The sequence below is a fragment of the Piliocolobus tephrosceles genome, chromosome 16 (genome assembly GCF_002776525.5).
Source record: "Piliocolobus tephrosceles isolate RC106 chromosome 16, ASM277652v3, whole genome shotgun sequence".
NCBI lineage: Eukaryota > Metazoa > Chordata > Mammalia > Primates > Cercopithecidae > Piliocolobus > Piliocolobus tephrosceles.
The window spans coordinates 60,662,923-60,677,011 of record NC_045449.1 but is presented as its reverse complement, the minus strand read 5'-3'; the positions used below and the strand labels follow the sequence as shown (position 1 = coordinate 60,677,011).

The window sequence follows — 14,089 nt, the reverse complement described above, 5'->3', positions numbered from 1 at the left end:
GGGTGGCTTCTTCATCTATTACCCACCATCCCCATGCCAGGGATGAGTTGAAAGCCGGTTGGGGAGGAGGCGTTGGCTCTCTCTCTAATTCATCGAATAAAGCCCTTCCCTTGAGAGGCTGCGCACTCAGACAGCCCGGACAAGGAGTCTCATCTATCCTAATAGACCATAGTCGCTCTGGCTTCTTGCCAGTTGATATGGTTTGACCCTGTGTCCCCACCCAAATCTCATCCCGGATTGGAATCCCCACGTGTCAGTGGAGGGACCTGTAATCCCCATGTGTTGAAGGAGGGAGGTTGGATCATGGGGGCAGTTTCCCCCATGGTGTTCTGAGAGTGAGTGAGTTCTCATGAGATCTGATGGTTTTATAAGTGCTTGGAAGTTCCCTCTTTGCTTGCTGTCTCCTGCCGCCTTGTGAAGAAGGTGCCTGCTTCCCCTTTGCCTTCCACCATGATTGTAAGCTTCCTGAGGCCTCCCCAACCAGTGAAATTGTGAGTTAATTAAGCCTCTTTCCTTATAAGTTACCCAGTCTCAGGCATTTATTTATAGCAGCGCAAAAATGGACTAATACACCAGTCTTCTGAGATGGATAAGGAACGTAGGACTGAAGTCTGTGGGGGCGGTGCCCTGGGGTCAGGGAGCTATTCCCATGCTAACTACCACAATGACCACCACCACCACCACCACCAACAACAACAACAACTTTACTGCCAACTATTACAGTAATAGCAGCTAATACCTGTTGAGGTCATTGCTGTTCTATGTACTTTATATTCTAACTCATTCAGTCCTCACTGCAACCATCTCACGCAGGTGCTGCCATTGTCAGCCACTCCATTTTACAGATGAAGAAACTGAGGTCCTGAGAGGTTCAGTAAGTTGCCCAGGGTTGCCCATCTAGTGCAGGGCTGGGACTAGAACCCAAGCCATCATCCTTCAGAGCTTGAGCGCCTAAACCACTCGGCTCCACCACCTCTCAAACTGTATATGAAGAAATACAAGCAGGCACCAGCTGGCAATTCAGGGGCTGAGGGAGGCCCAGCCCAAATGGTGGGATGTTCTGTGAGCTCCCAGACCATCTCAGGAGCATCTCCCCTTCACCAGCTTCTGTCCTATGCTAGGCACCCATGCTCCAGATAACTGGTGTGTCTCTCTGGAAAGGGGCTCATGTGAGAAGGCAGGGCGGGGGTGAGGAAGCAGGGCATGCAGTTTGTTCCCAAATGAAACAGACTTGGAAACCAAGCAAGAGGCAGGGTGTGAATGGGCAGCCCCAGAGCATGCCCAAGGCCCCGGGTCTGGCCCTGGGTGAGCTCAGCCACGCACTGACAAGGAGCTGCCTGCCTGGGGGCTTGGGAGGGTGAGTGGGGAACACTCAGGGCAGTGGATGAGCCTCCCGAAGGTTGGGAACTCGGCTTCAGGCCAGTGCCCTCAACTAGCAGTTTTCAATCTGAGGCTCAGGAATGCTCACGTTAAATAAGTATCCCAGGGCTGGGTGCAATGCAATCCTAGCACTTTGGGAGGTCGAGGCAGGAGGATTGCGTGAGTCCAGGAGTTCAAGTGAGACCCCATCTCTACAAAGAGCAAATTTAAAAACTTAGTCAGGCATGGTGGCGTGCACCTGTAGTCCCAGCTACCAGGAGGCTGAGGCAGGATGATTACCTAAGCCCGGAGTTGGAGGCCGCAGTGAGCCATGACTGCACCACTGCACTCCAGCCTGAGGGACACAGCAAGACCCCATCTCTTCAAAAATAAAAAAGATCTCCAATGGTCTGCAGGATGTCTGAGGCCTCACTGTGGGGAACTGCTTCAGATTGGGGGCCTTGAAATTTACGGCATAAATGGAGTCTTCCTCCAATGCCACTCTATCCAGAACAGCCCCGACATGTCCTGAACCCTGACATTGCAAGGGAAACAGCCCAACACCCTTGACCTTGGCAATTCTTCTCACATGTGGTCACTTTCCTGGTTCCTGTGGCCTTTCTCTCTCACGCACTCCTAATCACTCCCTGACTGATCCTTTCCCGTCTCTCTCAGGGTTCCTCCTTCCCTTCATTCTCAGGGGTGCGCAGCTTCTCCTCTGTCCTCACTTTCCATGCTCATGCTCCTGTTGGTGACCTCTGCACAGGTGTGGACCTTTTTTTTTTTTTTTTGACAGGGTCTCACTCCCGTTGCCCAGGCTGCAGTGCAGTGGCGTGCTCTTGGCTCACTGCAACCTCCGCCTCCCAGGCTCAAGCGATCCTCCTGCCTCAGCTTCCCATGTAGCTGGGATTACAGGTGTGCGCCACCACACCCAGCTAATTTTTGTATTTTTAGTAGAGATGCGGTTTCCCCATGTTGAACAGGCTGGTCTCAGACTCCTGACCTCAAGTGATCTGCCTGCCCTAGCCTCCCGAAGTGCTGGGATTACAGGCGTGAGCCACTACACCCCGCCTGATTTTAACCATTCTCTTTGCACTGCAGTTCCTCAGACTCAGGCACCCCACTCCCGGGGACATCTCCACCTAGAAGTCCAACAGGGGCCACAGGGCTCAACATGGCTCAAACTAAGCTGTCAACCTGCCCTTTGTAACCCTCCACCTACTCTCATTGCCTTCCTGCCCCCACCCTCTGGGGGTCCTCACTGGAGGGCGTCTTGATTCTTCCCTCTTCTTCACCCTGCCTGTATTTCATCCATCAGCCGATCCTGGAATTCCACCTCCGTGATGCCGCAAATCCACCCCTCTTCTCCATCCACACTGCCCTGCCCTAGTTTGGGTTTGCGTAACTCTTCCTTTTTACTGATATCCCTGTTGCTGCTTCCCTCAAAGCCACCTGCCAGGACAATCTGGTGACACAGGACTTTGACCACAGCACCATCACTGACCTTCCACCTCCCGCAGGATAGAGTTTGGTCATGCCAGCCATCACAGCTAGTTCCTGCTGACCCTGAGTCCTGTCGCTGGCCCTGCCCTCCAATAACCGTGAGCTCTGCAGGGTTCCCCATTCATGCTGTTTCAAACCATCTTCTGGCTTGGGCTGTTCCCTTTGTCCTCCCCTCATCCCCTTATAAACTCTCAGAAGTCATCAGGGCAGGTGCTGCCCCTTCCAAGAAGCCCTCGGGCTTCCCACACCCGGGGACATCTCCACCTAGAGATGTCCCCCTCTTCTCTTCTGCGTTCTCCTAATGGTCCGTGCACATCCCTGTCATTGTAACCTTTTGCATTATATCTAAATTGTGTCTCCCCGTGAGCCAGGGATCTGGGTCTGAGATTTACTTGTCTTTAAACTGAAGCCTTCTATTTAGTCTCTGCTCAATTCATGTTGGTCGAATTGCACTAATGGGCTGGGCGTGTTGGCTCACACTCGTAATCCTAGCACTTTGGGAGGCCGAGGTAAGTAGATCATCTGAGGTCAGGAGTTTGAGACCAGCCTGGCCAACATGGTGAAACCCTGTCTCTACCAAAAAATACAAAAATTGGCTGAGCGTCATGGCGTGCACCTGTAGTCCCAGCTACTGGGGAGGCTGAGGTGGGAGAATTGGTTGAACTGGGAGGCGGAGGTTGCAGTGAGCCGAGATCACACTACTGCACTCCTGCCTGGGTGACAGAGCGAGATCCTGTCTAAAAAAAAAAAGAATCAGACTGATGTTCTTTCTCCAAAGAGAGCTCTGAGGGACTCGGGATCTAGGAGGCCAGGGGAGGCACTGCTCTCTCCTGGCTCCCTGGCTCTGTGTCTGCGTGCAAAAGGCAGAAAAAATAAATCTACTCTGCCCTCTGCCCTCTTTACCACTAGGGAGTGAGATACCCAGGAATGCCATCAGAATGCCCAACCACGGAGCAGAGAGGCATTGGCAGAGCATGCAGTGCCCCTGTCCACAAGATGCCACTGGAATGAGCTGCTTGGCATCGACCTCCTAAGTCAACGAGTCGCTCCTGGAAGCATGGCTTGATTGTAATGTGATAAATATTAATGTCCTAGAGGCGAATCCAACGGGCCACTCTCAAAACCATGGTTTGGGATTCAGTGGGACCAGATGGCAGACCGGTTTCATGTCACTCAGTTCTAAAATCAAAGTAAAAATCACCCCCTCACAAATAGGTTGAACTGATGGCAACAAGGAAAAATGGAAAAATCTAGAGGTCTGTATAGATCCCATTTTTTTTTTTTTTTTTTGCTCTGTCACCCAGGCCGGAGTGCAGTGGCATGATCTTGGCTCACTGCAACCTCTGCCTCCCGGGTTCAAGCAATTCTCCTGCCTCAGCCTCCCAAGTAGCTGGGATTATAGGCGCCAGCCACCATACCCGGCTAATTTTTGTATTTTTAGTAGAGACAGGGTTTCACGATCTTGGTCAGGTTGGTCTCGAACTCCTGACCTCACGATCTGCCCGCCTTGGCTTCCCAAAGTGCTGAGATTACAGAGGTGAGCCACTGCGCCTGGCCTAGATCCCATTTTTAACACAACCCACACTGTCATAAATTCCTGCAGTCCTGATATTTCAGAAGAAATGCTGGCCCACTCCGAGAAGATGCTGGCGAACCCAGGTGTGGACTCGTGAGGCCCCCAACCCTGCAAGGTTACCATTCTGCCCTTCCGGTGCCTCCCCTTTGCTTAACTGGGGCTGAAGAGCCTGACCTTCCTCAGGCTTCATGAGAGGCTGCCGTGTGATCGCAAAGCTTTCATTATTCATCAAGCCATTTTCCCTCCCAGTGAGGTTTGGATCCAGACATAGGAATAGCATATCCTTCAGTTCTCCAGCAGAAACCCCCCACTGACTCCTGATGGACAGAAGCCGGAGACACCCACTTTCAGAGGTGCAAATAGCCGGAAAATGAAGTTTACCACGGTGCCACGACCCGGAGCAGTGGCGTGAGGGCGCTAGGGCCACCTCCACGGAGGCCTGAATATTCTCCATCTAATGACTCTGAGTTATGAGCTTTTCACTGTTAGATACCAGATTGAACTTGATTTGAAATTGGCCCCGGGAGAAACTTGTTAAAGAAAAAGATCTGAGATGGATCTTTCTCTGCAAGATCTTTCTTTGCAAGGTACTTTGCAAAGCAGCTCTCTCCAGTTGCATCCCACAGCCATAGATTTCCGGATATTCAAGGGGATGAATGGCTCCAGTCCTCCTCATACCAATGCCCCGATTCCCCCCTTCCCCACCCTGCCCTCATCCTGGGAAGACCTCTCACTCCCTCACCCTCCACTACCACTGGCTTCTGAGAAGGTATGGAGGAGGCACTGAGTGCTAACTCTGTGCAGGTGCAGTGATGCTGATGTTGCTGTTACATTGGTGAATCCTCCCGAAAATCCAGGAGATAGGGACTGCTGTTCCCATTTCACAGAGGAGGAAGCAGAGGCTCTGGGAGATGACCGACTGGAGAGAGCCAGGACCTGAACATCATTGTATCTGGTTCCAAAAGGCATGCTTTTTACTTGCATGACACCCAGCTCACAGGCTCCGTGGTCACCAGGACCAGGCTCCTGGGGGGCCAGTGTGGCATTCTGGCTGACAGCAGCGTGGGCTGCTTGCTTAATCCCTCCGTGCCACACCTTCCTGCTCTGAACAGCCAGGATAATGACAAGGCCTACCTCCCCAGGGCGAGGGCAAGGCAAACACGCGAGGTCCTGACACACACGGTGTGCCGAGGCACCTTCTCCATGCATGTCTGCCAGTAGTGGAGGCACACTTTTTTTTTTTTTTGAGGTAGGGTCTCGCTCTGTCACCCAGGCTGGAGTGCAGCAGCTTGATCATAGCTCATTGCAGCCTCAAATTCCTGGCCTCAAGAAATCCTCCCACCTCAGCCTCCTGGATAGCTAATACTATAGGCATACCCCACTACACCCGGCTAATTTTCTATTTTTAGTAGAGACGGGATTTCACCATGTTGCCCAAGCTGGTTTTGAACTTGTGGCCTCAAGTAATGCTCTCACCTCAGCCTCCCAAAGTGCTAAAATTATAGGTGTGAACCACTGCACCTCTGGTCTCTTTAAAAAAAAAAAAAGTTTTTTTCATGTGTATATTTGAGGTTTACAACATGATGTTATGGGATACATATAAAGATGGATAGTACAGTAGTTACTACCCTGAAGCAAGTTAAAGAGTCTATCATTGGCTGGGTGTGGTGGCTCACACCTGTAATCCCAGCACTTTGGGAGGCCGAGGTGGGTGGATCACAAGGTTAGGAGTTTGAGACTAGCCTGGCCAATATGGTGAAACCTCATCTTTACTGAAAATACAAAAGTTAGCAGGGTGTGGTGGTGGGCGCCTGTAGCCCCAGCTACTCAGGAGGCTGAGGCAGGAGAATCGCTTGAACCCGGGAGGCGGAGGTTGCAATGAGCCGAGATGGAGCCACTGCACTGCAGCCTGGGCGACAGAGCAAGACTCCATCTCAAAAACAAAACAAAAAAAAAAAAAGAAAAAAAGAAAAACAAAAACAATCTATCATCTCACATGGTTACTCTTTAAGTGCTTTTGTCCCTGGGTGGTCCCCCTTGTGTGTGCAAGAACAGGCGTGGGGGTGCCCTGGTGACTTGGCAATGGAGGAGATTGTGAGCTGTCCAAGCCTGGCCCCAGCTAGAGGGTGAAGCAGTCTTCCGCCCCCAAATGTATGCTCCCTCCTCTGGGAAGATGAAGCCCTTCTTTGGGATGTGGTCATAGGGAGCGGCCTCAGTGGCAGGAGCAAAGCCTCTTCCAGCACCAGGGATGACACAGCCCTGCGAGCCAGCGGCCCTGCCTGCCCAGCCACTCAGAGCCTCGTCTCCAAATGAGCCCTAATTCATAGGACCGCTGCCAATGCTCATTAATAAATGATGGAAAACCTCTCAGCAAATGCCGAGCCCTGAAACGGTGCCGTGAGGCCCCCGCCACAGGCCTCAGGCCCACACAAGCCACTGCCAGGCAGCCTTGGAGTCCCCTGGGTGGGGACTGGGGTGGCTGAGCCCCAGTGGGTGCCAGCTGAGCACTGCAGGTGCCGCCCTGAGGGTTCTCACAGCCTGTCCCAACCCAGCAGATGAGCCGGGCCAGCTGCTGTAGACACAGAGCACGCTGGGTGCAAGGCGGGCGCTCCCTCTGGGAAACCCACACAGAGGGGCCCCATCTTCCTGAGAAGTCCCACTTGGGTGATGGTTCTATCTATCTGGGGTTCTATGTATGGCCCAAACGAGGGCAGGTCCAGATTCTGTTGGGCCCTGAAGTTTGCGTAAGCACACAGAGGCCCTCATAAAGAAAAATAACATACAATGACAAGTGCAAAATGACACTCAGGAAGGGCCCACGATGCTTTAGTGTCTGGGAAGTCCAGCTTTGGTCTCACTGGATAGGGTCCCCGGCCCCAGGACTGAGACACCGGTGCAAACACAACAGCCTCTCCAGCTCTGTTACCTTCTCAGGAAGCCTCTGCCAGGCCAGGGGCTCTGAACCAGACTCTGGGGAGCCATGGAGTGCCTCGAAGGAGCCCACACGGGTGGCTGCCACCTGACCCTACCCCTACCCAGCCATGACAGGGCTGCTTCCATACCTCCTCCGAGGAAGGTGAGTGTGCTGGTGGGTAGTGCCAGGCTTGTTGTGTGCTGCTGGGAGGCCTTTCTTATTTGATGGATCCCCTGTGCCTGGGAGAACCAGTGCTAGGTTGAATGAATGAATGAATGAATGAATGAATGAATGGTGAATGAATGGTAGGTAGGGATAGGACCCAAATAAGCTCTTCTTATCTCAACTTTTTGAAACTTCCCACAGAGAGATTCTCAGGCTGACCCAACGTGGGGTCCCCACCTGTCTCCTCCCCAATCTATGGCACCTATTCATTCGTGTAGCAAACATTTACTGAGGGTGCTGACTTGGTGGGGCAACCAGGTCCCCAAGGGCAAGACAGGAGGCAACACAGGCCCCCAAGAGCTTGGCGGAGCACCAGGTACCCCGTGACATGACAAACACATCCGGCCAAAGTCTGGGTAATGAACCCAGAGCTCCAGGAGTCCGGAGAAGGGAGGTGTCACCGCCAACTGCAGACGAGTAAGGCTTTGTGGGGAAGGTCACCTTTGAGTGAGTTTTGAGGGATGGACAGAGTGAGTTGCGTGGGCAGGCAGCTCGCTTTGGGGAGGGCCCCATAGCATTCCAGCAGGCACAGTGGTAAGAGGCAGGAAGTGTAAGCCAGACAGTGAAATTTCAAGTTGGGACTCTCCTTTGAAGTGGTGAAGAGAGCTCGGCCTGCAGATCTTGCCTTCACACCTCTGGCTTTCTGTACCCTTCAATATCAGGGCCAGGTGATGCCCTGAAATGTTCAAGGTTTCTGGTCTTTGTCTGGAGACACGCCTTCCTGGTGTGTCACATATCAGATAATCATGAACATGTGGTCAGGAGCTGTCAGGTCTTATTCAGGGTTAATATCTGGGGGCTGAATCCTGTCTGGATGGTGCCCCATCAGGATGGAGGGCAGAACTGAAACACATCCTCACAGGCCCGTATCCTTACCCACGTGAGTAGGGAGGCGTCGCCAGTCTACTGAAGACCCAACGGTAGAACGGACTCAAGCAGCGAAATGGACCAATATAGTGACCATCCAGGAGCAAAGACATCTGCCACCGACCCGTACACCCCCCTGCCCCACTGCTTTGCTCAGCATTAGGAGGGGAGGGGGCCCTCCTCTTATGGGATCTGGCTTCTGGGAAGAGGAGAAACATGCCTCACACAGTATAGGAAGGAGAGGTCTTTCGGAAGTGTTTGTTTGTTTGTTTGGAGATCTTAATTCATCTTCATCTTTCACCAGGCAAAGCTACTGTGATTCTTACCATTTGGGAGAAGGGGAAGGGGCAGGGGAAATGGTGAGATGGGCAGGCCCTGCTGAGATCAAGCTGGAGACCAGGGAGGCCTTCCAGCTCCAGGACCAGGTGCCTTCCACCTGCACCACCCTCCTGTGTTTTCCTCTGTGCTGGAGATTTGCTTGCAAAAACGGAGGGAGGGAGCGGCCATTCACCGAGCTCCTAGCAACTGCCAGTGCTTTATGGTTTAACTCATCTAATCCTCATACCAGGCCTTTGAGTCTGGTATTAATGTACTCTTTTGTAAAATAAGGAGACTTAGGCTGGGTGTGGTGGCTCACACCTGTAATCCCAGCACTTTGGAAGGCTGAGGTGGGAGGATCACGAGGTCAGAAGATTGAGACCATCCTGGCTAACACAGTGAAATCCCATCTCTACTAAAAATACAAAAAAATTAGCTGGGCATGGTGGTGGGCGCCTGTAGTCCCAGCTACTCGGGAGGTTGAGGAAGGAGAATGGTGTGAACCCAGGAGGCAGAGCTTGCAGTGAGCTGAGATCGCACCACAGCACTCCAGCCTGGGTGACACAAGCGTGACTCCATCCCCCAAAATAAATAAATAAATAAATACATACATACATAAATAAAATACAATAAAAATAAGGAGACTTAGATTTAAAGAGTACAGAAGAAAATTCCCTAAGATCAACCCTCCACCCCTAGAGTGGGACAGAACCAGAACTCAAAGTCAAGTTCATCTGACCGGCAACCACCCTTTGCACCAAAGCCCCTTCCATCTGTGGTTCTAAGATGGCCTGCAAGATACCCGCCCCTGCTGTGTGCCCCTGTATAACACCCTTCCCTTGAGTGTTGGAGGAACCTGTGACTATGATAATTCAGTTATGTAATATAAGACTGCGTTGCGGCAGATTGGAGGGGAAGAAATCAGAGATGTTCCTGCTGGTCTGGAAAAAAACAAACAGTCATGTGGTCAACTGCCAAGGGGGCCACGTGGCAAGGACTCTGGGTGGCCCCCAGGAGCTGAGAAGTCCCGGCTGATGGCTAGCAAGAGAATGGCAGCCTTTGTCTCATAACCACAACCGGGTGAATTCTGCCAACAACCAGTGAGCATGCAAGAGGTTCCCAAGCTAAGAAAGGAAAGCTACCCAGCCAATATCTCAACTGCATCCTTGGGACTTAAGCAGCGGATGTGGCGAAGCGTGTCCAGACTCCCAGTCCACAGAGTCTGGGAGATAATAAATCTGTGTTTTTTCAGTCACTATGTTTTGGCAATTTGTTAAGAAGCACAGAGAAAATGAATGTATTTCTCACCCAAAGTTGCTCATTTTGCCTTCAGGACCCCAGTCCAGCCTTGAAAATAGTCACTGATCCAGAAAGAAATGAAAAATGTTGATGTTGCTTTGACAAAAGTGTTTAACCTGAGACTCAGTTTCCTCCACTGTCAATCAGGAAAGGAACAGTACCCACATCGGGAGGTTGGTGGGCGGTTCAGGGAGGTGACACATATGTGTTCTTAGCCTACAAAGGGAGTTCTCAACACACTGTTGCTAACAAAATCACTTTTCTCTTATTTGAGGCTACCCCCTCTTGGAGAGCAGCATGGAAAACACTTCAGAAGCGTGGTTAATTCGGCAGTTATTTGCAAGGCTGAATTAATCTCCTCGTATTGGTTTTCCGGGGCTGCCATGACAATGCACCACAAACGAGGTGGATTAAAACAACAGAAGTTTATCCTCGAATGGTTCTGGGGGCTAGAAGCCCAACATCAGGGTGTCAGTGGGGCCATGCTCTTTCTGAAGGATCTAGGGAAAGATCTGCCCCATGCCGTTCTCTTAGCTCCTGGTGTTTGCGGGCAACCCTGAGCGAATGCTCGGGCTTGTAGCTATATCACTGCAATCTCTGCCTCCATCTTCTGTGTCCTTCTCTGTCTATGTCTGTCTTTTCTCCTTTTTTTTTTTTTTTTTTTTTTTTTTTTTTATGAGGACCCAGTCTATTAAACGAGGGTCTATTCTAATGGAGGGTGACCTCATCTTAACTTGATGATATCCAAAAAGACTCTATTTCCAAATAAGGTCGCATTCCCAGGTCCCAGGCATTAGGGCATTGACATATCTTTTTAGAGGACACAGTTCCATCCGTAATTCTCCCTGATGCTAAAGATGTTGGGAATAAAAAGCTCTTAGCAGCTTCTGTTTCTCTTCTCATTTAACTCTCTTGCCTTTTTTTTTTTTTTTTTTTGAGGCAGAGTCTTGCTCTGTTGCCCAGGCTGGAGTACAGAGGCACGATCTTGGCTCACTGCAACCTCCACCTCCTGGATTCAAGTGATTCTCCCGCCTCAGCCTCCTGAGTAGCTGGGATCACAGTCACCTACCACCACGACTAGCTAATTCTTTTTGTATTTTTAGTAGAGACGGGGTTTCACCATGTTGGTGAGGCTGGTCTTGAATTCCTGGCCTCAAGTTATCCACCCACCTCGGCTTCTCAAAGTACTGACATCCCAGGCATGAGCCACTGCGCCCCGCCTCCCTTGCCTTTTCAATGCCTTACATATGATAGAACTAGAAATGGGAAGACCTCACCAAGAAATTTCAGGAAGATTCTGGTCTAAGAGAGGCAAAGAGACCCCTCTGATGACCCATATCTCCTCAGAGCCACTGGAGAGTAGTGGATACCATCAGCTGCTCGGTGCTATCCGACCAGTAACAGATGCAAAGGCCGGATGCATTACTGACATGAGGCGAGGTGCGGGGGCAAGTGATGGGGATGGGCGCGGAGGCCCTGCAGGAGGCCGGGCAGACATGTGGCACCAAGAGGCAGATGCAGCAACATCCCTCATGATGGAGCTGGATTTCCAAGAAAAACAGAAACTCTGCTTCCTCACTTCAAAGAAAAGCTGGTGCCGGCAGATTCGAGGGCCTTTTCCTCTCCTGCTTGCCGGCGGCTGTTTGGAGATGAGATGCATGCACACAATAGCTCTGATGATCGGACTGGCCGAGTCACAGGACACCCTGGAGCAGAGAGCGCTGAGCCTTGATGCCGTGTGCTCCAGCCTGGGTCTTCCCACCATGGCAACAGGACAGGATGAGCTGCAGGCAGATGGAGCTACAGACGTTGTGTGATGGCCTCACATGCTCCCAGGTGCAGTACATGGGGATTCATGCAGCCAGACTGGGTGCTATCAGGGTGGTGGCTCTGTGACCACACTGTGTGCGGTTGCATGTGCGTACACACACACACACACACACACACACACATAAAGGATGTATAGCCATAAAGTACACTCTTAAGGGCTCCCACTCTACCTCTTTCCTGGGTGCATACCTACAGTATGCATACACTGGGACCATGTCCAGTCTTCGGCATGCCAACATCGTGCATGAACTGGCACACAGAGACCAACAGTAAGCTCTGCTCACCAGCTAAATGCACCGCTGAGATCCCTGCTTTATCCCAGGAACCATGCTTCCCAGGCTCCCTTGCCCTTGGCTTCTGGGTAGGTTTGGTCAGTAGGAGACTCTGATGGAAAAACGGGCCATCAAAAGGGGAAAGTCAGGGTATTTCGCCCCTCTTCCTTGGATAGTGTTTCTGCAGCTGCTGCATCTCCTCTGGGGGTCTATCTAGTTACTTCTGGAAAGCCCCTCCCTCTGTGGTCCCAACTTCCTCCAGTAAAACCGCTCTCTCATTTTCTCTCAGAAACGAGCTTCCTGCAGCCACCCACATCTCAGTGCTTCATGCTTCTCCCGTTTGGCTTCTTGGCTCTTCCATCACCCAAGTGATCAAATCCCTCTATTAAATTTCCTCTGTCTGAAAGTCACAGAGTGGTTTCTCTTTTCCTGGATGGACCCTGACTGAGAGAGTAATGATAATGACCATTTATTAAGCACTCAGAATGTACCAGTGACTCTCACTAGGTGAGTTCTGTGAATTCTCACAGGGGTAGAGGATAAGGGTGATATGTTGACTCTATTGTGCAGATGAGGAAATGAGGGCCTGGGAATCTAAATAATTTGTCCAAGGAGAAACCTCCACTTGAACTCAGTTATGATAGAAAGAATATAAACTTTGGAACAAATCCCATCTTAACCACTTAGCAGCTGTGTGACCTCAGGCAAGTTACCTAATCTTTCTGAGCCTGTTTCCTTGTTTCAGAAAATTTTCATCACCCCAAATGGAAACCCTGTACTCATTAAGCACTCAATCCCATTCCCCTCTCCCCTCAGCCCCTGGCAATCACGAATCTGCTGTCTTTTTCTGTAAATACACTGGATATTTCATATAAATGGAATCACCCAAGATGTGGCTGTTAAGAATTGACTGTGTCCCCTCCCCCCACCAACTCCATTCATTTAAGTCCTAACCTCCAGTATCTCAGAATGTGGCCTCATTTGGAAATAAAGTCATTATAGATGTAGTATAGTTAAGGATGATGTCATTAGGGTAGACCCTAATCCAGTATGACTGGTGTTCTTATAAAAAGAGAAATATGGACAGAGACACATGCACCCAGACAAAACACCATGTGAAGAGAAGGCAGAGATGAAGGTGATGCTTCTACAAAGCCAAGGGACACCAAAGATGGCCAGCAACCACTGGAAGCTAAATTCTCTCTTATGGCCTTCAGAAGGAACCAACCTTGCTGACACCTTGATCTTGAACTTCCAGCCTCCAGAACTGCGAGACAATAAGCTTCTGTTGTTTAAGCCTAGCAGCCCTGCCAAACTCATCCAGTGGGTTTTGTGTCTGGAGTCTTTCACCTAGCACATTTTTGAAGTTCATTCATGCTGCAGCATATCTCATCACTGTGTTTTGGGTCCTTCAGGGCTTAGTCCTGGGGTGTTGACAGCTAGCGGTTTCTAGTAAGCAGGTAGCAACGTTCTCTCCCAGCCAGCACTGCGGGATGGAGGGATGGCTGGGGTGGGAAGGGCCGCTGGCCTGCATAGTCCTTCCAGGAACAGAGCTGAGGAGGCCTCAGTGATGAGCTCTGTTTTTTCCCTTACGTTCACATCTGTAGGATCCTGGGGTTCAGAGCGACCCTGTATCCTGCTAAGAAACAGATGCCAGCCCGCATAGCTCCTCTCACAACTCCAAGGAAGTTCAAGGCTCCCACACTGCATCTAGAAGGCGAGGGTCTCCTTAGGGTTTCCTGGCACAAGAGGTAGTACAGTGTGGAGGTTAGGGATGTGGCGACTGGTGCCTGACTGCCCGGGTTCAAATCCCAGCCCCAACTCTGCCACTTAAATGCCCTGCCACTTGAGGATGTTAAGCAGTCATCCTTAACAGAGGAGTTACAGAGGAGGAAACGCTGTGCCTCTGTTTCCTCCTCTGTAAAT

The 14,089-nt window shown here is 51.0% G+C and overlaps 1 protein-coding gene across 1 annotated transcript in view; it reads right to left on the bottom strand.

The window, feature by feature from the left end:
* CACNG4 (calcium voltage-gated channel auxiliary subunit gamma 4) overlaps positions 1–14,089 on the bottom strand; it is a 69,523-nt gene that overhangs the window by 33,593 nt on the left and 21,841 nt on the right. The gene's annotated exons all lie outside the window — the stretch shown is intronic.